Source organism: Bos mutus, chromosome 9 (genome assembly GCF_027580195.1).
Source record: "Bos mutus isolate GX-2022 chromosome 9, NWIPB_WYAK_1.1, whole genome shotgun sequence".
NCBI lineage: Eukaryota > Metazoa > Chordata > Mammalia > Artiodactyla > Bovidae > Bos > Bos mutus.
Window position 1 is genome coordinate 26623485 of NC_091625.1, and position 18643 is coordinate 26642127.

Consider the following 18643-nt stretch of genomic DNA (forward strand, 5'->3'; position numbering starts at 1 on the left):
AATGATCTGCATTCACTCTAGGGGATCAGGGAGGCAAGGACGGGTTAGCTATTTCAAGAGATTTCACTGCCATTTTGGCACTCATCTGAAGGCCACCGTATTCTTTGTTTTTAAAGCACTTGTATGTGGATTTTTAATTGTCATAGAGGCTGATGATACTGAAGGCTTGGTGACATTCAGGAACACAGAAATGTCCTCCTCAGTGGTCCCCCAGCATCACTGGCCATCATTATCCCACCTAGATGTACAGTCCCCCCCAAGTACTTACATCACCATTTTTCCAAAGTTGGAAATGCTGGCTTGGATAGTATCTATGCTTGCCTCCAAAGATTTTAACTTATCAATGGAATTGAATTGGGAGGACAATCACATTTTGATCCACAGTTTAAAGTATCTGTTAGTTAAATTTGTTACCAGAAAGGCTAATAAAGTTTTATGTCCTTTCCTTTCTTCATTCATTCTCTGGGAGAGAATAATTCATGGGAATATGACCAAAGAATGGTAGCAAGATGCAGAGGGGCCAAGTGCTAATGTTATTGATGCTTAAGTTTATTTAGTCATTTTTTCAGTTACTGAGGACCATAACTAGAAATGAAATGAAGTACTAGTGAATATAAAATTTGTAAAAACCTTTGTAAATCTGTTCATTTCTAATATAAATATCTCCTAAGTAAATATCGCTCAGTCGTGTCTGACTCTTTGCGACCCCATGGACTGTAGCCTATCAGGTTCCTCCATCCATGGGATTCTCCAGGGAAGAATTGCTATTTCCTTCTCCAGGAGACCTTCCCAACCCAGGGATTGAACCCAGGTCTCCCGTGTTGTAGGCAGACACTTTACCGTCTGAGCCACCTATTGTTAAGTTTGAGAAAATATATATGCTGCAGAAAGAAAGGAAAACTATGGATTTATTACCTAGTATATGCCTCAACAACATTTAGAAGTAGAGATTACCATCTTTATTTAACAGAAGAAAAAAATGAGGCCTGGAGGGCATATATAATTGCATGAAGTTATTTTTATGAAAGATGAAAGTAGGTTTCAAACCTATTTTTGTCCGACTTCATGCGTTCCCCTGGATCTTTCTACATCTTAAAGAAATTCTTTTTACCTCCGAATCAGTCATTGCCAAAACACCATATTTGGTACTCTTTAGGAGAAAGTTGTAGAGTAAAAAACGGTGGACTCATAATTCATACCATTTATTGAAAAAACTTCTAAATGCTGTTCAGAAGTGTACACAGCGCTATAAAAGACCTTGACATGTCCTCTTAGGTGGTTTGCCAACACTAATCCAAAATTCATTGTGCCCTGCATTTACAGTAGAGGTATATTAGCCATGCATTTGGATGAAGAAGCTTTTAAAGATATTTTAGTTGTACTTTATTCACATGAGAGAATTTTTTTTTAAGTGGTAAGATTTGTCTCTTGTCTTGTTTTACCCCGGCAAGTACATAGATCAATACCGCTTAGAATTTGTGCAAATATAAATAAACCTCTAAGTCTAAATAAAACACCTCTTTAAGTATATGTACCTATTTTCTTTGGATGGCTTCCAAAGAGCTCTTTGCAGCTTTTGTAATGCACAAGACCAAGAGGCTACTTGTGGGAAAGTCACTCACGGTCTTTCTAGAAGAAAATACTGAGAAACAGGAAAATGCTCATCATTACTTTTCTATGGGGAAGCATGTAGATCCTTACTCTCCTTTACGAAGAGGGGATATCCTTCCCAGAAGTCTGAGAGAACATAGAAGTGGAAGCTGGGGACACAAATATGAGGAAAGAAATGATCCAGTAATTTTGTTGCAGAGGTGAAAAGATGAGGAAGTAAGGCGGTGAACAGAGTAGTTCGTTCCAGAAATGGTGCTGATATTGCCACAGCATCAGTCACAACTTAGGCCTTATTTAAAAGATGTGCTTCCTTCCAACTCACTCTTTTCCTTCACGCTCCTACAGAAAGCTATCATTCTCTATCAAATGTTCTTTTCTACTTATTGGTGATTCTCTTCTCAAGAGTATCAAAAGTGACCTGAGAAGTCTTGTGAAAAGTAATAGCTTAATAATTCCCCATTCAAAAGCTCAGATTCATAAACCAAGAGGCAATTTGAATGTACATCATACATGTTAGCCTGTCCAAAATGGAGTTGGAAATCCCATTGAGAAAAAAGTTGTGTACAATTTTAAGTTATGGTGGGTTTTGTTAAGCTACCTCAATAAAGGAATAATAAAGTAACTGCTATTTTCCGGCAATGGACATAGGGATTATGTGACACCCAACCTTCTCATTCAGCTGAGGGATCTTTTGCAGTTTCTTTGTCAGACTGTTTCAGAGTTTGCATCTGAAGACAGGCACTGACAAAACTACATTCTTTGTCTAAAGTAGTTGTAGGGTCTAAAAACAATGTCTTATGAGGCATTTTGAGAGAATTTGGGTTGAATTGTTTGGAAAAGACTAAAAGGGATTCTTATAATTGCCTTCAAATATTTAAAGAAATATAAGAAAAACAGAGGGATCAGACTCATTTATATTTAACTTTAGGGAGAAGCCAAAGATTCAAGCCAATGAATTTATCTGGGCGGTAAGGCAGACAATTCTCAAAGGATTAGAAGTGCTCCCAAATAGAATGGGTGGTGTTGTGAGCAGTGAATCCCTGTAGCTAGTGGTATCCATGCAAAGACTGGGTGGTCCTTCAAGAGTGAGGGTTACACTCAAATTTTACACAATCTCTTCCCTTAAAATGATTCTGTGATGATGTGAGTAGAGAGAAACTAAAGATCATATATGACATGATTATCTATTACCCAGGTTTATTCAGTACCACTGAAATAGGGAATGTAAACTACAGAGCATATCACTCAATCTAGTTCATATGAAATGACTTAGAAAAATAAGCTATAATTTTAAATCTATAAATGACTAGTTTATGCCCAACTGTTAATAATCTGCCTCTATTGACAACTACTCATTTTAGCTCTTAAATATACTGCACTATGCTGTAGTTGACAATGATTATATATAAATTCTCAGCACCAGGCACTTAGAGAATCTCTTTAGGAGTATCAAAATCACTTAAACACTCTCGTGAAAAGGAGCAATTTTAATCATTTTTCACCAATCAGTGATTGTTCACAGAACCGAGAGAATGGCTTGAATTTACCCAATGAATCTGAAAAGGTTCCTACAAAATTGAAGCAATTTAAGAATTTAACCTAGTTAGAATATCATAAAGGTTACTCGCTATTATAGAATATAGCAACATGGGTTTTTTTTAATTAAAAATTATTACTGAAAAATGCTCACCAATATCTGCTCGTCCAGCAAGTTGCAATCATTTTATAATAGTGACATCAAAGACCACTGATCACCACAACAGACACCATCATAGTGAAAAAGCTTGAAATATTGTGAGACTTACCAAAATTCTCAGAGACAGGACATTAACAAAAACGGTGCTGACAGACTTGCTCCGTGCAGGCTTGCCACAAACGTTCAATTTGTAAATAATGCCCTCTCTCTGAAGCACCATAAAGCAAAGCACAATAAAACAAGGTATGCCTGTAATTAAAGCCCCACATGCTTTGCTGGTTTTGTGTCTTACACTTGTGTTCATATTTAAAACAAAATTCTGTTTTTGTCAAACAGATCCCAATAGACAACCAGCTTTGCTTTTGGGAAGTTTTTTTTTCCCCCTTGGTGAATATCTCTTCACAAGCAAGGGCACCAAGTAGCTTGGTGAAATTCTTTAAAATACATCAGAGAGAATTTGCAAGCACATATTGTGAATTGACCCCTTCTGGCATTCATGGTGTTTCTGCTTATCAGTATCAAAACATTATTATCCTACACACACTGAATGATTCCTCAACATTGATGAAACTCTACCACAGAATATCATCGTGGAACTTTGTTGATCACTGAGCACATTTTATTACTTATTATTTTACATTATCTCTACTGGGTTTTCTTCTCTCTGTAAACAGGCTTTGGTCTTCACTAGCTCTTTAAAAACCACCACTATCAAGCCCACTTATATTGATCGTCCTTGGCCACAGCTGCCCTCTCTCTCCACCATGCCTTCAATAGACTTCATTGCAGTGAGCAGTGCATCAGAACCACGTGGAGGGCTGGTCGAATCACAGGCTGCAGGCACCACCCCCAGTTTCTGATTGGTAAGTTTGGAGCAGGGCCGAGAATTTACAAGTCCTAACACGTGGAGGTGGAGAAGGCAATGGCACCCCACTCCAGTACTCTTGCCTGGAAAATCCCATGGATGGAGGAGCCTGGTAGGCTGCAGTCCATGGGGTCGCACAGAGTCGGACACGACTGAGCGACTTCACTTTCACTTTTCACTTTCATGCTTTGGAGAAGGAAATGGCAACCCACTCCAGTGTTCTTGCCTGGAGAATCCCAGGGATGGGGGAGCCTGGTGGGCTGCCGTCTATGGGGTCGCACAGAGTTGGACACGACTGATGCGACTTAGCAGCAGCAGCAGCAACACGTTCCCAGGTGATGCTGATACGGCTGATCCAAGAACTCTGAGACTCAGGGCTCTACCAGCCGTGCCTCGTGCCTCGTACTGCTTGTCAGTTTTCACAGCTAGAGCCATTTAACTCCCACGTGTTGATTGTGCCTCGTGCACATAGGAAGGAATACACGCTCTTCATTGGGTCAGTATGATGTAAGGCTACAGCAGATTTGATGTGGGCAGTAAAGCTGAGCCTTTAACTGAGTTTTCCAGCTCCCTTACTTCATTCCTTCCTGGCTTCCTTCCTGGACAGGCTACTTTTTCTGGGACTAGGACACTTTGATTTCCCTCACCCAGTTCCTTCTGGAAGCTGAAGATCAGCAGGTAAGTGCACTTCCCATATCTGGGAATCTACCTGCTTGCCTTCTGGACATTCGTGACCCTGTGCTTGCTCTGGCGTTTTTGGTTTGCCTGCACTGATTTCTTTTCATTGCTTGTTGTTGAGACTTTGAAGTTTGCCTTTTCTGTGCCAGTAAGTCTGGTGTCCTGGAGGTAGCACTCCTGGTCCTGATTTTGAATACCTCAGGCTGCCTTCTTTGCTTTTCAGATGTGGTATTCGATTGAACAATGTCGTTTCTCTTTCAGTCACTGGTGCCTAGTCCTTCCCTCTCTTGATTTCTCATTGTGCTTCCAGTCCTCTCAACCCCAGGCTCCATCTCCCGCACATTCTTAGCTCTGAGAATCAGTGCTGGCTTGGTCTTTTACCTCTATGAATAATTGCTTTTCTGGTAAGATCATGTGACTTGGCTGGAAGGTTTATGGACACCTACATGCATGGCTTAGATTCTGGTAAGTCAGTTGTATTATTTCCTTTTTCAGCCTGTATCAAGGAGGTCTATGGGCTTCTGCAAAGTGTAGTCTGAGAATCAGTAGCTTTCAGCCTGTTAGGGGTGCTTGTTATAAATGCAGAGCCTCAGGCTCTGCCTCAGATGTCCGGAGTTAAGTGTCCGTGGTGTAACAAGAAACCCAGGTGATTTTCATGCTCATTGTGAAGAACTGGTGTATGGTATAGCCCCTATAGAATGAATTGCCATCACCTGAGACTAATTGTGACTCAACATCACGAATCATGACTTTTTTCAACTTTATCACACTGATGTAATTTTACAAACCTGTGTAATGAATTTCCCGCTGACAGTGTGAACCCAGGATTCAGTGGAAACCTAGAGTCTCTCTGTGTACATCTGACATTTGTTGTTTCTTGGTATTTCTCTTGCATAAGGACTTTTCTACTATGTCAACATGCCAAAGGAATATTTGTTAATGTTTGTGGCCATGATGTGATGTGGGCTTGGATGATAGGCAACCTGAGGGTCCAGGGTGGATGAATACCAGTCAAGTTCAACTGTAAATTTTAGGTACTTAAGGTAATGCTGGCCAATAGCAGGTGACCATCCAAACATCTCTCGTCAGCAGTTATTATGGAGGAGGTATTGAAGGTAGATCAGGCTGGGTGAACCAACTATAACCTAGCGTTTCTGTGTGGATGGAGCCAGCAGTGCTGGCCTGAACAGTGACCATGCATGGCCTTGTTGCCAGGAAGCCATCCGTGAAGGAGCAACGCTCCAGGCTAATAAGACAACGTTCAGAGAGTGTCAGAGCCTCAGTCAAGACTGCCTACCTTCAGGATAGGGCTACACCCCAAGAGGAGGAAATCGCTGTGTTAACCTGGAGACCCAGGCGGACAAGCCCTTATTCATAAGCAGTGCCATAGAAGGAACATGGGTTGTAGAATCCAGGTTGGGTTTGTGTGAATTTGAGTAACTCTAACCTTGGATGGTCTTCCTAAGCAAATTAAAGTGCATGTCCAGGGTTTAATAGAGGACACAGATATAGTAGATGCTTAATTCAGTGGCCAATACTATTATGTTTATTATAGAGGAAATCATATTCAATGTGAGTCTAGGAACCTCAGGGCTACTCCAGGTTCTTTGAATTCTGACCAGATTGGTTGGAGGGTTGGGTGGCTAGGGTAGTACCTTATTCAGGATCTGAACAGAAGGAAGCATGCATGCTTGAAGCACAGGAACTTAGCTGGGTGTTTTGGAGGACTTTTTCCCTTCCCTTTTCCTTTGTGACTGTCTTATAGTGTTGTGTTTGGATGCCTTTTTGCGTATATATTGATCATAGATTTTTGGTTCATGGTTACAATGAGGTTTTGGTATAGCAGTCTATGTATATGTAATTGTTTTAAGTTGCTGATTGCTTAATTTCAAATTCATTCTAAATATTCTTCACGTGTCCTCTCCTCCTTTCATGATTGCTGGTTTTGATATTTTACATTTAATTGTTTTGTGTATCCCTTAACTGCTTATTGTGAATACAAATGATTTTATTACTTTTGTCTTTTAACTTCCCTACTGGTTTGTGTGTGATAATTTCCCACCTTTACTATAGGTTTGCCTTTACCCATGAATATTCCCATTTTGTAATTTTCTTGTTTTTAGTTGTGACCTTTCCGACCTAAAGACGTTCCCTTAGCATTTGTGGTGAAGCTGGTTTGGTGGCGCTGAATTCTTTTAGCTTTTGCACGTCTGTAATCCCATGGACAGAGGAGTCTGATAGGCTACTCCGTCCATGGGATTTGCCTAGAAAATCCCGTGGACGGAGGAGCCTGGTAGGCTGCAGTCCATGGGGTTGCTAGAGTCGGACACGACTGAGCGACTTCATTTTCACTTTTCACTTTCATGCATTGGAGAAGGAAATGGCAACCCACTCCAGTGTTTTTGCCTGGAGAATCCCAGGGACGGGGGAGCCTGGTGGGTTGCTGTCTATGGGTCGCACAGAGCTGGACACGGCTGAAGCGACTTAGCAGCAGCAGCAGCAGCAAAACTTTTGATTTCTCCATCATATCTGAACGGGTGAAATAATCTTCTTATTGGAGTATAATTGCTTTAGAATGTTAGTTTCTGCCATACAACAAGGTGAATCAGCTGTATGTACACATACGTCCCCTCCCCTTACACTTCCCTTCCTGCCCTATCACACATACAGGCCATCACAGAACATCGAGCTGAGCTCCTTGTGCTATACCACAGATTCCCACTAGCAATCAATTATATACATAGTAGTGTATACATGTTAATCCCAGTCTCCCAATTCATTCCATCCCCGCTTTCCCCTTGGTACCCATACGTTTGTTCTCTACATCTGTATTTCTATTTCTGCTTTGTAAATAAGATCTACACTCATTTTTTCAGATTCCTCATATATGCGTTAATATGAAATATTTGTTTTTTCCTCTTTCTGACTTCACTCTGTGTGACAGCCTGTAGGTCCATCCATATCTGCACAGAAGACCCAGTTTCTTTCCTTTTTATGGCTGAGTTATGTCCTATTGTATACATGTGCCACATCTTTACCCCCTCCTCTGTTAATGGGCGCTTAGATTGCTTTCACAGCCTGGCTATTGTAAACAGTGCTGCGGTGAATGTTGAGGTGCATGTGTCTTTAAAATATGGTTTTTTCTGGGTATATACCCAGTAGTGGGATTGCTGGGTCACATAGCAGTTCTATGTGTAGTTTCTTAAGGAGCCTCCATACTGTTCTCCATAGTGGCTGTATCAATTTACATTCCCTGCAAGAGGGTTCCCTTTTGTCCATGCTCTCTCCAGCACTTATTGCTTGTAGACTTTTTGATAATAGCCATTCTGCCCAGTGTGAGATGACATCTCATTGTAGTTTTGATTCGAATTTCTCTAATAATTAGTGATGTTGAGCAGCTTTTCGTGTTTGTTGGCTATCTGTATGTCTAAAGTTAAAGTGTGTGCTCAGTCATGTCTGACTCTTTGCAACCCCGTAGACTGTAGCCTGTTAGGCTCCTCTGTCCATGGAATTTTCCAGGCAAGAATACTGGACTGGATTGCCATTTTCTCCTCCAGGGGACCTTCCCAACCCAGGATAGAACCTGTGTCTCCTGCATTGGCAGGTAAATTCTTTACCATTGCACTGCCTGGGAAGCCCTGTGTTGTCTTTGGAGAAATGCTTATTTACATCTTCAGACCATTTTTTTTTAACTGGATTTTTTGTTTTTATTGAGCTGCATGAGCTGTTTGTATATTTTGGAGATTAATCCTTTGTTAGTCGCTTCATTTGCAAATATTTTTCTCCCATTCTGAAGGTTGTGTTTTCATCTTGTTTATGGTTTCCTTTGCAGTGCAAAAGCTTTTAAGTTTAGCTAGGTCCCATTTGTTTAGTTTTTCTTTTTATTCTTATTACTCTCGGAGGTGGATGAAAAAAGATCTTGCTGTGATTTGTGTCAAAGAGTGTTCTGTGTTTTCCTCTAAGAGTTTTATAGTATCTGGTCTTACATTTAGCTCTTTAGCCCATCTTGTTTATTTCTGTGTGTGGTTTTAGGGAGTGTTCAAATTTTATTCTTTACATGTAGCTCTGCAGATTTTCTAGCACCACTTATTGAAAAGACTGTCTTTTCTCCATTGTATGTTCTTGGCTCCTTTGTCATAGATTTGGCGGCTATAGGTTCCTGGGTTAATCTCTGTGCTTTCTGTCCTGTACTACATATTTATATTTCTGTTTTTAATGCCAATAACATACTGTCTTGATTACTGTGGTTTTGTAGTATAGTCTGAAGTCAGGGAGCATGATTTCTCCAGCTCCATTTTCTTTCTTGGTTGTAGGTTTATTCCTTCCATCACTTTAAATATATTGTAGCTGTCCCTTTTGTCCTGCAGAGCCTTGTGGAAGTTCCCTTGTATATTGCTTTTCTCTTGTTGCTTTTAAAATTTTCTCTGTAACTTTAATTTTTGTCAGTTTGGTTACTATGTGTCTTAATATATTGTTCCTCCTTGGGTTAATCCTTCATGTGATTCTCTGTGGATCCTGGGTTTGGATGACTGTTTTCTTTCCCATGTTAGGGAAGTTTTCAGCTATTATCTCTTCACATGTTTTCTTAGGCATGTTCTCTCTTGCTTTTCTCCCCATGGGACTCCTATAATATAAATGTTAGTACATTGGAAATTGTCCCAGAGGTCTCTTGAACTATCCTCAATTCTCTTCATTCCTTTTTCTTCTGTTCCAGTCTGTCTTCAGCACATTCATCCTTCTGCCTCATTTAGTTTTGCCATTAATTCCTTCCAATGTTTTTCATTTCAGTTATTGTATTCTTCAACTCTATTCTTTATATTTTATAATTATTAAATACTTTGTGCATCCATTCATTTCCTGAGTTATTGGATTATCTTTTCAATCATTATTCTGAACCCTTTCCCAGGTAAACTGCCTATCTCCATTTCACTTAGGTGTTCTTCCAAGGTTTCATCTTGTTCCTTTGTCTGGATCATACTCCTTTGCCATCTCATTTTCTTTAAATTTTTATTTGTATTTTCTTTCTGTGGTAGGTTAGTTACATTTCTCCATCTTGGACAAGTGACCCTCTTAAGGGATTCTGTGAGTCCCAGCAGTACAGTGCCCTCTTGTTACTTAAGAGCCAGGACCAGGGTAGCTTTTGACTTGCATTTACAAACTGAGTTCTGCAGGCTGCAAGGTTTTAGCTTTCTGGCCTCTGGTTTCTGCTCCCTCCTGGTGCCAGTTTCTTGGTGGGAGGGGCCGGTGCCTGTCCTTTGGTGGGTGGAGCTGGGTCTTGGCCCTCCAGTGGGCAGGCCTATGTTAAGAGGCACGTCTAGAGGTGGCTGTATGTTCAGGAAGTCTTTAGGCAGCTTGTTTGCTGATTAGGGGTGGGGATGGGGGGCTGTGTTCCTGCCCTTTTGGGTTTTTTGCCTGAGGCTTACCAACACTGAAGCCTATGGCCTATTGGGTGAGGCAAGGTATTGGTGATTGTGACCCAGGTAAGATGTCTGCCTTCAATGAGAGTTTATATAGATGACACTCACCAATATCTATACCACCACCAGTGTCCACATCCCCAGGGTGAGCTACAGCTGCCTCCAGGCTCCCCAGGAGACCCTCTAAGACCAGCAGGTACGTCTGGCCCAGGCTCCTGTGAAGTCACTGCTTTTTCCCTGCACCAGTGTACGTGAGACCTTGTGCACACCTTCCAAGAGTAGAATCTCTTTTTTCCCTAGTCCTGTGTAGCTTTTGCACTCAAGCCCTGATTGCCTCCCAAGCTAGTTGCTCTGGAGGCTTCTCCTCCCAATGTCAGACCCCTAGGCTAGGGATTTTGACCTGGGGCTCAGAACTCTCACTCTTGTGGGAGAACTTCTGCCAATAGTTGCTCTCCAGTTTGGGGCTTGTCCACCTAGGTGGTATGGCATGTGATCAAATCGTGAGTGCACTCCCTCTCCTACTGTCTGTGGTTTCTTATTTGTGTCTTTGGATGTAGAATATCTTTTTCATCGATGGTTGTTCAGCAGTTACTTGTGATTTTGGTGTTTCTGTGGGTGCAGGTGAGCTCAAGGTCCTTCTCTACCATCTTTTCCCTCTGGGCCCCACATTTCCTGTTTTCCCTTAGGTTTCCTGTAATTTCTCCAGGAAAGTCTGACGCAGGCTGGATGACCTGGGCTTCTTGCCTGACAGTGCAGTTCCGGGGTCACACGGCAGCTTTGCTCCAGTTGTCATGGTAGTCCTCGTGGTGCTGGAGCCAGCGACAGCAGTGATGTGTGACTCCACACTCTCTAGCTTCCAGGGTCAGTAAGAAATGGAAGGCTTAAGGTTTCTAGAGTCCAAGGTTCTCTTTTATTTTCCCACAATTCTCCCAGAAATCATGAATTGAAGTCTGAGAAAGCAAATTCTTTAGATGGCTTGTATGATGAAATAGATTTTTGATCAGTTACAATAGGTCAGAATGGAGCAAACCCCTTGCCTGACAGCAGTTTTCCAACAGCCAAATGAAGAGACACATAGCACGGGATCCCAAAGACAGGAGCTTCTGTCCTTGCAGAGTTTGGGGAACAGCCTAGTGGCATGCCGGGGCTTCCCAGGTGGCGCTAGTGGTAAAGAACCCGCCTGCCAGTGCAGACCTAAGAGCCAAGGGTGCATTCCTGGGTCAGGAAGGTCCCCTGGAGGGGGATATGGCAATCCACTGCAGTATTCTTGCCTGGAGAATCCCATGGACAGAGGTGCCTGGTGGACTGAAGTCCATAGGGTTGCAGAGTCAGACACGACTGAAATGTCTTAGGATGCACAGAATGACATGCAGAAGCATTCTGATTCCCCAACATGGAAACCTACATGGTTTTCAGTAACTTTGTACTTTAAAAAATTCAGTCACAAAAGAACTAAAATTTACTGTGAGATAAATTCAAACCTGACATATCTGACTCCTTTCACTCTAAAAGGCAGTAATTAATTTTTCCTGGTGCTGTATTGTCACTTAGCATGAATTGAAGCTTTAGTTTTTATTAACTGTATAATTTGATTTCTCCCTACTTGAGTCTATGTTAATCATTTTCCATAAAGAGAGATGTATGTGTCTGCCTGAGATCACTGAGAATGAGAAAAAAGTAAAGAGTAAAATTATTTCGTGTTCAGGAAAATTTGAAAGAGCTCATACACTTCATAACAATCGCTTTTTCTTCTCCTGGTCTAAATTATCCAGGTAACTATGTAATTTCTCTGCTCTGTTTACCAGTGGGAACTAAGCTTTCAGGGCTGGTGGGAAAAGTAAAAGATGGTGAATAAAAAAATTGAACTCATGGCCATGGGCATCATTCTCTACATTGCTTTCTCATTCTGTAATATAGAGGCGATAACAACCTTCCCTTTCCAGAAAACGGAGGACCAGAGAAGTATAATGGGAATCGTTACCTTGAATGAGGATGAATTTGGTCTTAGTGGTAAGACTTTGTAGGATATTGACATAATGAGATTTCTGACAATTTGTAATAATGAATCATTTTTGTCTGAAGAATCCTACCAATAACTGTGGTTTCACACACAGCTGAGAAAATGTCCCGGCACTTTGAGATGTTTCCCTCTACAGTAAAGGGCAGTCCTGATGTGGTCTTTCGGTATCAGTGCCCAGATTCTGTTCCCTGGTTACTCAGTTTGTGTATGGAACTCCCCGTACACCCAATCCTGACCTCTACCTATGTGTAAAGAGCCTACATTTGCCTGTATGTATTGCTGAACACAATATTGGCTTATCCACCCAGCTCTACACCTTCTTCTCTCCACTCTGACCTAACACCTCAGACTCTATACACAGAGTCGTGGTACCTACATGGCACCTCTTCTGTGCTAGTTGTATTCATGCCTGTAACTTACCATCAGCATGGGTTGGATTCACATCCTGGGCCTTACAGTCCTTCTGTACTTGACTGCTTTCTGAGGCCCAATATGCAGTGCACATCAGCATAGAACCTAGAGTTTAAATATATTCAATAACTAATTGGCATAAATGTCTCTTGGATATGGAAAGTATCCAAGAAATACAGCTTCTGAATTGACATTTATTGAGTCAATAGGTTTCATGTACTTAAAATGAGTGTGGCGATGTGAGCTCTGTCTCTATAATTTGGCTTAACCTTTCCTTTTGACTAAAATGGATTTCTGGATAGTATATAATTTTGTTGCAATATCTTAATGTTGTAAAAGGTTTTGATGTTTGTCATTTTTAAACCATAAGCAAAGCAGCTAAAGGAAACGAATAAGAAACTTGTGTTCAATCAATGATCTCAAGTAGGCATAGCTTTTCTTACACTCCAAGGTACTTTTTTTCAATGTAAACAGAAGACAGTATTTCTCCTGTGCACACGGGCAAGGCATTTCTTGCTGTGAGCCAAAATAAATTCGAAAAACTTTTGATACCCTAATTTTGGGGGCATCATTTGAGATAGGAAATAGGATAGACTATGAATTTGGGGACTAGTGGAGTCTGAGAAATCATTTCAGAGCCTCTAGACATAAAGGATAAACTGTCTATCAGTGTCTGAGGAAATTAGTTTGTGGAGGACTGTTCTGATTGACTTCTGATGCTCACTCCTGTCAGAATTATTGTATCTCTGGGACTTACTTTTTAGACTCAATAAATTAGAAACGTACTCATTTCCCATTCTTCAGGTTTTCACAAGTGGAAAAAAAAATTTCCATTTCATTCCTCCTCAGGGAAAAGGATGGGAGAAATGTATCTCTCATGTCTCTCTTTCCTGTCACTTAACCCCACCACCTCCATGAAGAGTGACTTATTTGATGGGCAAGTTTGGAAAATGGACTGAGCATGCTCAGTTTAGTCACACTGCTCCTCTTATTTGGAGCCTGCCTGTCTGCAGAACGCATATAGTCTTTACAACCCCATAGGAGGGAATCAGAGATATGTGGTATATCTTCACAATAATATCCATATGGAAATTTCATAAAAATATTAACAATTTCATATTTCCTTATAAATATATGCAATTCAACTGCATTTATGCCTGAAAGTTGAATGATTCAATACTAGAGAATGGAGCATGAATATAGGAAGCTCAGTGAAAGTATTGGAAAGAAGTCTATAATACTCAAAGGCCCATAGCCCACTTTTGAGGAATCCTGAGTTTAGGACCACAAACCCATAACCTCTGTTTAGTTGGATTACAAATGAAAATCTTATACTAGACATAGAACTAGTTAGATCCTGTCTCTTTCCTAGATTGAATATAGTGCATTGAGGTAAAATTAGCTGTATATCATTAAAATATCCATCCTCAATTATTTGTATTCTAAATACGTCTTGGTTCCTGGGAACCTGAAACGCCCTATTTCAGGAAAATTAACTAAGATTACAGTTCTTCAAGATAATGAAGGCCATCACTGTGAAGGATAAAATATAAATAAGGCATGATTATAGCCTTCAAAGACTGTACGACCTGATATCCAGTCAAACAACAAGAGGAATTATATCATAAGGTAGAACATGTCTGTAACCTTAGGAAAGATGAAGAAAAAAACACTTTTAAAGTTAAGAAGGTCACATCTGGTTGAGTTATCATGAAAGGCTTAATAGAGAAGTTGGTACTTTAGACCTTAAAGAACAGAGAATATTAAAGTAAGAAGGGAATTATGGGCAAAGGTATAAAGTGAACAAGATAATTTAGAAAGGAAAAAATGGTGAGTTGGTCTGTGAGGCTACAGTCATTTTCTTCTGCATGTATGCATGTGTGTGATTATGTGTGGGCACAAGTGTATAAAATGTATGTGAGTGTGTACATGTGGTGGGTTTAGTCGCTAAGTCATATTTGACCCTTGCGGCCTCATAGACTGTAGTCTGCCAGGTTCCTCTGTCCATGAGATTTCCCAGGCAAGAATACTGGAGTGGGTTGCCATTTTCTTCTCCCATGCACATGTGCTGCTGCTGCTGCTTCAGTCGTGTCTGACTCTGCGATCCCATGGACAGCAGCCCACCAGGCTCCTCTGTCCCTGGCAAGAACACTGGAGTGGCTTGCCATTTCCTCCTTCAGTGCATGCATGCATGCTAAGTCGCTTTAGTCGTGTCTGACTCTGTGCAACCCCATGGACAGCAGCCCACCAGGCTCCTCTGTCCATGAGATTCTCTAGGCAAGAGTACTGGAGTGAGTTGCCATTGCCTTCTCCAAGTGCACATGTGACATGAATGTATGTATGAGCATGAGTGTGTGTGTGTATGCACATGTTCCCTGGGAAAGGCACTGTAAGGGTACTGAGGCAGTGAGTGGAGTGTATTATAGGAAAGATGAGAATCATAGAACACTAAAGTAGAAGTATCTAAGAGTCCTGATGGGGCATCCTGTCGAACGTGGTACCCACAAGTACCTGGGATTTTTAGTTTACACAACCTAGAGTCAGCCTGGATGATTGAGAATTTGGACTTGTGTTGAATAAAGAAAAGTGATGGATGGAAACCGACATCTGTTGACACCTTTATAGACATTATCTCATCTCATCCTCACTACAGTCCTTTGGCAAGAGCATTCTTGTATAGAGTGAGAGAAAACTGAAGCTCAGTGATTAAGTGACTTGCTAAAGTACAACTAGGACCTGGATGTAGCTCATACTTATCTTATTCCAAAGCTCATGTTTTCTCCCTGATACAGTGATTTTCAAATTTTAGCTGTTTACACATTATCTTCCTTGGTTTGCCCTATTACTACTTGTAATTTCTGAATGTTTTCTTGTAATTAAGTTATACATAACTTATTTTGAGAAGGAAATTCATATCACTATTGAGCTGGTTATATTTCTAATATAAGTGAAAATTGTTGTGTAACATGGTATTCTGTATGTAGTGGCTATGAACCTCTTAAATGAAAAAAAAAAATCCACCTGGCCATGGACTTTGACATAATCTAGTATGCTTTGTGAAATACGGCATTTCACAGAATAAGAAGGGGCCTATCAGTTTTCTTGATATTTAGGAATTCCTCTTTTAGACTACTGTTTACATATAGGAATCATTCAATGAAGTATGAATCATCTCACAGAATGTGTTTCCAGAATGTCTGACTCATCTTTAAATGTGTGCTAAATATATGGATTTATATATGTGGATATGCAAATGTTGCCTCTTAGTCCCATGGATCTCCATTTCATAAAGCTGATGATAACAGTGACCTAGGACCTGCCTCTCGATATGATCATTCAGTGATTCATTTACTACATATTTTGTCAGAGTGTCAGAATTTCATCAATTCAAAGCTGATCACAACGAACTCCCACAAACTTGGAAAAGAGCTTTTTGAATGGGACTTTTGGAATATGGCCCATCACCCCTGCTTTTAGTCTACTTTCTATATTCCTACTTAGTTCAATCCTGGCAATTATTTCTTCTTTAGATAGTTAGGCTTCCCAGGTAGGGCCAGTGGTAAAGAACCTGCCTGCCAGTGCAGGGGACATAAGAGATGCGGGTCCAATCCCTGGGTTGGGAAGATTCCCTGGAGTAGGGAATGGTAACTCACTCCAGAATTCTTGCCTGGAAAATTCCATGGATAGGAGGAGCCTGGTGGGCTACAGTCCATGGGGTTGCAAAGAATCAGACACAATTGAGCATGTGCACACGCAGTTGGTTATGCAAAAAGCACAAAAATTTTTTTTTTCTGTTTTCAAGTGGTAATACAAAGTAAATCTGGTTATATATACTTTTTAATGAAGACAATGTAAAAAGAGTAGGGGCTTTAGAATGAGACACACTTTGAATCTGATCCTTGATGGTTTCTGTCTAACCTTAGCCAAGTTAATTAACCTGTCCTCCTTTTTAAAATGTAGATAATACTTCTAAGTTTTTCTGAGATCACAATACATAAAGTATCTGCAGCACAAAATAGGTGCTCAATGAAAATGATTTTTCTCCTTTTGTTATAACTTCAAATTGTAAAAAAGTGAAAGCAAAGTCAGATAAACTATAGAAGAATTCTGAAAATACTTTTGATGTATCACTGGTTCCTACCCAACTGTTTGGTACTCTGAAATGAACCAGATAATTTCCTCTTTGCTTTCATTTTGAACAGCTGCCTCTCTCCAGATACAAAATAAAGTAAAGGCCTATAATTTAGGTTTCCACCTTCCTGAATCCTGAGAAGTAGCATTTTTTCTCCCTGGTCACTAGGGTCATAGCCTTAGTGAAGAGCAGAATCTGGTCCAGGTACCAAGCCCCTTGCTGTGGCAGCGAGGGAAACCCACGAAACTGACATGGTGTCAAATCTTCCATCGAACTGCTGCCTGTGTAGTTTAAAACTTAGATTTTTAGGAGAAGATGTGTCCCAGGGAAAGAAAGAAATTATGCCCAGGTATGACTGCGATTTATGTTTAGACACTTTGATGATTGTATTTAGTGCCTTAGTGGAATGAAGGAAACTTTAGTGTCAGAAAGATGGAGGAGGCAAACACAGATCAATATTACAGAGGAGGCTCAAGGAAATGGCTTTTCTTCCTACTTGATATTTTTAATATGTGCGTGATGTATCTTCGTGATTTAATTCTTAGTTTAGGACAAAATAAATATAGAAAAACTGGCTTTTGGAAATTAAGTTAAAATGGAAAATTTTAAGAAATGAAGCCATACAAACGAACCACTTAATCTATATGAAAGAACCAGTGAGGAAATGCAATGATGAATTTCATCTTTTATTTAAATAACTTACAACCATTTGCTCAAGTGATCTTTTCAGAATTCAAACCTCTGATTTGAAGATCTATATAGCTGATTCAAGACAGACACGGGTCACAAATGGAGTCAAACTTCTTGAGAACAGTATCTTGTGAGAAAAAAAGGTCTTGCATTAAGAAGTGCAGCTCTGTTCCCTGCCTCTGGGAAAGTGCATAAAATAAATAATATTCTGGCTATAATCTGTAAGACTTCCTCACAGTTGGGATTTTTAAAAAGTAATGCTGTGCCTATGAGAAAAATCTTTTGTTAAACCTATTCCTTTCACTTCAAACCATTCTGCCATCTCATAAGAAAATTGGTATTTAAGCATTAGAATGAGCTTGCTGTATTTTCGTCTTCTCTGATTTGTGTAACCCTTAGAGTCTTGAAGCCACAAAGAAATTATATTATCTGCTGGTAAGTAGCAGAACCAGGTAGAAGTCTCAGATCACCTAAATCTTACTCCAGTGTTCTTTTTCACACTTTTGCTGTTCTACATTGGACAAATTATGCACTCTTACACTATTGACCTTCCAGGGATCATCATTTAAGCAAAATGCCTTTTTCTCTCCTTCAACATCTGGAATTGGCTATCTGTAAGTAAGCTCGCTAATTACTTCTATTGATCCCTTAGACAGATGTCTCTACTTAAGAGTCCAGGGAGCTTTTCTCTTCTTAAAAGCATGTAACCGAGTATTTATATTTACCTGTTTGACACCCCTTTCTCTTGCTTCTGATAACAAGATTACCACTTTTGTTTTGGGAACTGACTTTCCTGGTGATGTTAAGTGGACTGATCACACTACTTCATCCCCTTAAACACAGTGATTTGTAAAAGAGAAGGGCCCTATTTCAAGTGGAAGCAATTAAGAGCCCATGTTGGGGAACTGGGCTGGACGTCAGAAGAGAGTGTCTCTGTCTGTGGTTGAATAGAACACAGACTTAGAGAACTTGCAGAAGCCTAGTGCCGTCTCTCCTGCCGTATCAGGGAGCGTGTCTAAGAGTGAAGCAATAACACAGAAGAAAACCAAAGAGTAACAATGAAGAGAAGACAAGAGCACATTTCTGATAAATTCACATCACTTGTGTCGCTGGGTTCTGCTGA

The 18643-nt window shown here is 40.4% G+C and overlaps 1 protein-coding gene and 1 long non-coding RNA gene across 2 annotated transcripts in view; one reads left to right on the top strand and one right to left on the bottom strand.

The window, feature by feature from the left end:
* Nucleotides 1–18643, bottom strand: part of NKAIN2 (sodium/potassium transporting ATPase interacting 2) — a 531496-nt gene that overhangs the window by 175295 nt on the left and 337558 nt on the right. The window lies entirely within an intron of this gene.
* The window catches only part of LOC138989203 (uncharacterized), a 208143-nt gene continuing 194207 nt past the window's right edge, over nucleotides 4708–18643 (top strand). Inside the window, exon 1 of the long non-coding RNA XR_011465456.1 lies at nucleotides 4708–4850. This is a non-coding gene — a long non-coding RNA (uncharacterized lncRNA). The remainder of the gene's footprint in view (nucleotides 4851–18643) is intronic.